We start from the raw sequence: 5,287 nt of genomic DNA, 5'->3' as shown, positions 1-5,287 counted from the left end.
AAATGAAAGTAAGCAGAACAGATTTTTCTTAAATTTTATATGTGTTGTATAAAGGGAAATATCATAGATATATATAATTATACAAATAAGATACATATATACAATATAATATGATGATATACAATAATACAATTTTAGAATATTTGACTTGATGAATAGATAAACTATGATTTAATAAAAATATAAATACATAATGTATATAAGGCTATTGAAGCCTATGAGCACATTCAGCTTATTAGGAGTATGAAAAGATGTATTTGAATCACAAATATGAATGATATAGTTCTCAACGCTTTAAGATCTTACGTATATCCTCACTCAAAATACGTTTCGCTCACTCTAGGAATATTTAACAACCCTGACTAACAGAGATGTTGCTTTTCGCATTGGGCAGTTTGGTGGTATATATTTACATACATACATATATACATCATAAAGTTATCAACTTGATGTTGATGAGCTTGTCGCTGTTGTTGTTGTTGTTGTTGCTGTTGTTGATGACGCTGCAAACAAATTTGCGCTGTTAACAAAGGACGCGTCGCTTCTGCTGGCTTTTTGTTGTCGGTCGTCGCATTCGCCACGCTTGTCAGAGGCAACTCGAGGGGAGTCGGGCTGAGTCGGGCTGGAGTCATTTTGTCAGACTGTCTGTAGGCCTGTCCGTTCGTTCCTCATGCCAGCCGTGATGCTTGATGGCAGCATAATTGATGCACTCGAGCGTAAGTGATTAGATTCATTATGCTGCCAGTCTGGCAACGCCAATGGCAACACCCAACTCCAGGCAGGGGGCAGGGGCATCAGGTGTCCATTTAAAATGTTTAAAATATATACTTTAAATTAGAAATTTCTTTGTTCGAGCCTGCCAAATGATGTGTGACAGCATTTTTATTGCCGCGTGCCATGGCCAGGAATCGAGAGGCCAGAATCGAGCTGGAACTTCAATTGGCAGCTGGGGTAAAAGCCAACGCATGCCAACATTAATCAAGACATTCTAAGGACCGAGCCATATATACAAAGTATTTATGCATTTCGAGGGTAAACGACAAAAAAGAAGAGAAAAAAAAAAGAAACATAACCAAAAACTCATAAAAGGCTCAAAACACACGCCGAGGGCGCAAAAGCAACGTTTCCGGTGTGTCGCTCGCCATTGCCAGCCTGGGGGGGTCGGGGGTAGGTGTTGCCTGCGTGGATGACGAGGGGCAGAGGGTACAGGGTGTCCATAAAACGTGTGTGCATTCTAGCTTAAAATAAAGTCGCAGGCGACTTTTTATACTCATTCACAAAAGTGAAATGAGTATATTGGTTTTGCGTCCGTCTGTTCGTCAGTCAGTCAATCCGTCCATATGCATGCAATTTTGAAGTTAGAGACTTTCCTGGGTCGTGACAACTTGGAAAATGGACTGAATTAGTATTCTGCAGTCGGTAACGCCCGACCGCAACGTTCTCGCTTGTTGTTGTTGGCACTTTGGCTTTTGTGTCGTTATTCATTGTATTCACGTTTGGCGAAATATGAATGTGAATGCGAATGCGAGTGTATATTGTCCTAATGGATGCTCGCCCATTTGGGGTTGGCACTATTCATAGAAATCGTCATATGCTAATTAAGCAGAAAAGTACAACTAAAGACATTTTGAGCCTTATAATATAAGGAAGGTTGGAATATATTCATGATTTTATTTCATTAGCATGTATTCTATAAATCTATTTGTGAGCATTGAGCAGTCAAAAAAAAAAAAGAAGATATTATGGAGATGCATTTTCATACGTGCGCCGTCCGTTTGATCTTATGTCCTTCCGTCGCTTTTAAGAACTTAAGGAATCTAGAAATTCAATACAAAACATTTTATTAAAATTTTGATGTAAAGTCTATAAGAAATAAAAGAAATAATAATAACCGTATTCATTTAAAAAGGTATTTCTATATTTCAAGGCTGAGAAAAACCTTTTATCAAGCCTTTCTTTTTATATTCGGCAATCTACAATCAATACAACAAATACATTTCATATCGAGTTGCTTTCGGTTCACACCAAATCAAACATCGAGTCCCCATTCGCCGCGGCCATGTCTCGATTACACACAGTTGAATTGAGAGACACGAGACAAGCGCCTCTATCAGAGTCTTAAAACTAATAACAGGCAAAACAACTTGAGTCCCCTTCGTGCCGTGTGCGTATCTCATATCTGAGTTGCTTCCAGCTATTTGCACACAAACAAAAATAAATATTAAATCTCTGGCTGACGAAAGCGAAATCGTTTTGTGCCGGAGAGATAGAGAGTGGGGGAGGGAGAAGTGAGAGGAGTCTCTGGCCACAGTCTTGCTCACTCCAGAGAGTAGGAAAAAAACACCCTCAGGTTTCGATTTGCGGCTTACGACTTACGGTTTACGGTGGCACGCGCTTATCGAGCTGAGAGCAGCGTTTAGTTTGTGATTGAGTGGGTGGACGTGTGGATTGACAGCATGAATCGGCTGAATCAACAAGCAGACCACCACATCCATGCCCATTTGCCGATGACCAGGCCACAATTCCAACTGCGCTCGAGTTGGCTGCTTTCGTGGGCTTCTGGCGAGAACTTTAAAGCCGTCTTGCTGCAGCTGGTAATTAAAACCGAAAGCCTTTTCCTGTCAGCTATCCATAAGCGGATGAGCCAAAGCGTAACCCACTCCAATTAAGGATGTCGCTACGAAAAGCCATACATCATTGAAGCCACGGGGAATCCCAAACAAAGATGACAACGCGCTGCCAGTGGGAGAAAAAGTCTACAAAAGTTATTTTGTAATTAGTGCAAGAGTTACAACAACAACAACAACAACAACAAGAGCAACAACGACAACAGCCAGAGCAACAACAATTTGTTGCTGACTGAAATTGAAGTCGACTTCTGGGCGCCGTTGCACTAATTACCGCTGACGTGGCTCTGCCTCGGTCCGCCCCGCCCCACCGCACCGCCTGTCGCGCCTGTCAGCTCAAGTTTGACACTTTTTTCGCACAATTTATGAGACGGGGCAGACAGCCACGCCTATACATTATCGAGGGCTGCACAGTGGGCACTGATTACAAAGTTCAAATCAAGCTTAAAAATCTGTTACTCCAGTGGGGACATAGCTCAGCGGTAGAGCATTCGACTGCAGATCGAGAGGTCCCTGGTTCAAGTCCGGGTGTCCCCTAAAAATCGTATATTTTTTTTAAATAATTAAATCTGGGAAGTAGTCATGATTTCATTAAAGCTAGATTTTTTAAGGCTCAAGTTCAAGATAAGCTTAGAAGTTCAAAAATGTTGTGGGAATGGAGAGTGTACGGGGTTGTAATCCGGTGTTGTCACATTACTAAAAATCGTTTATTTTTTACACTACAAATTTATTAGCTTGACTATGAAACGATTTGAAAATTATACTTTTTTTTTTATAGATGTATCAATATATATTTTAATTAGATTGTTAGTTTTAGGCTTGAATAAATGAGAAAAAGAAAATTCGGGAGGATTTATGTAATTAAGTAACATGGAGGTATAGCTCAGTGATAGAGCACTCGACTCGAGATTGAGATGTACCCGGTTCAAGCCAATTGGTTCCCTATTCAAGTCAGACTATTTGTTGATGAGTTCAGTTTATTGCTATTCAAATTAACGATATGACCCACTGTGCCTTGTTTGTGGGATGACACTTGAGCTGCAGCAGCAGAGCTCCCATGGTTGGGCACTTAGTTTAGAGTTTTATGAGCGCGATTCGATTATTCTTCATTTATGTCAATCAATGTGATTTTTGTTGCGTGCTTTTAGTTAGGCGCAGGATGCGCACCACCCTTAAGCGTTCTGTTTAAATAGTAAAACGGAAGCACACACACACACACAAATACGGAGGACTGCCAAAAAATCTGGAAATTTAATATCATATCAGAATATTGTTATTGTTATTGTTGTTGTTGTTTTTGATGCCTTGGAGTCTCTGCTTTTGTCGACTGTCTGGGCGGCTCTCACTTCCTGCTTAGCTGAACGTATCCTTTTTGCCAATGTGATGGAAAAAATGTTGAGGCAATCCCTTGCCCCGTGCCCTGCTTCTGTTGATTTTCATTTCATTTCCCAGCTATTCGCTGTAGTTGTTTACATCCGCAACTTTATTATAGCTTTTGGCTGAGTTGCAACTGTTTGTCTGTTTTGTCTGTTTGTCTGTTTGTCTGTTTGCTCTATGCTTATGAGGGTTAGGCCAATGCGTCGTATTAGCAACGTCGTCAGGGCAGCTGCCCAGAGACAGCAGCAGCAGAAGAAGAAGCAGCAGGTTGGAGGGTAAAATATGGAAGTACTTAGAGATGAGAATTCTAAGAGCCATAGGTTTTTATGGATTATGAATTGGTTGGCTCGCCTCTGCTATGGGAAGCGAGGCAGTTGCCGAGAGTGTTTGCTTAGATTAGTAGCTACTTTTAATGGAACTGCGAGCTGCCATATAGATGATGGCTGTGATGGCTATGATAGCTATGTGATATGCAATTCTGAAGAGACTTTTCCTTGGCTGCCAAGCAGAATCGCTTTATATGCCTTACAATTAAAAAAAAAAAAATTAAATACGTTTAAAATGATAAATAATAAATATTATTGTATTTAATATGTATTAATATTTGTACAAAATTGAAATAAATTTAAATCAACAACAAAATTTTTTTATTAATTTTTTTTTAATGGTTAGTAAGTACTATATACAATAGAATCCGGTCATAACGACACTCAAGGGACCGTCTCTATATCCGACAAGCGCTATAAACGTATAAGTTTGCTCATAAAAGTTTGTCTGGGTCCAGAATTTTCGTCGCTATAACCGTACAGACGCTATAGGCGCAGTCTTTATAACCGGATTTTATTGTATTTTTAAATTTTGTTGTAAAACCCAATACCCGATTAAAAAGAGTAAATTAAGGTAAGGTAAGGTACGTATTTTTTACAAAAAGAGTAAAAAATATTTTTTTTTCATTTTTTTTTACGGTTGCCATGTTTGTAATAGCTTTTACTATAAAACAATATAAATTTTTAATCAAAAATAACCATTTCTTATAAGCTTATTTCAATAACATGGCTTAGAAACATTTTTGTAACGTCGGCATTGTACTTTGTCTCTCTCCCTCTCTATTCTTAGCTAAGGGGAATTTTCGTCGACATAACCGGCTGGACGCTTTATGTGGAGTCGTTATAACCGGATTCTACTGTATATGCAATATTCAATGTAAGATTTAATATTTGATTATTTAACAAATAATTATAAACACTTCAAAATTATATATAAATATATATAATATTTTTTTT

The 5,287-nt window shown here is 38.9% G+C and overlaps 1 non-coding gene across 1 annotated transcript; it reads left to right on the top strand.

Moving 5' to 3' along the window:
- Positions 1 to 3,092: 3,092 nt before the first annotated feature.
- Positions 3,093 to 3,164, top strand: TRNAC-GCA (transfer RNA cysteine (anticodon GCA)). Its single transcript has one exon. It is a non-coding gene; the product is annotated as a tRNA-Cys (tRNA).
- Positions 3,165 to 5,287: the final 2,123 nt, after the last annotated feature.

This window comes from Drosophila arizonae, chromosome 3 (genome assembly GCF_054131065.1).
Source record: "Drosophila arizonae isolate 15081-1271.41 chromosome 3, UAZ_ARI_1.0, whole genome shotgun sequence".
Taxonomy (NCBI): domain Eukaryota; kingdom Metazoa; phylum Arthropoda; class Insecta; order Diptera; family Drosophilidae; genus Drosophila; species Drosophila arizonae.
Note: the sequence above shows the minus strand (reverse complement) of the source record. Positions and strands in the feature narration are given on the sequence as shown.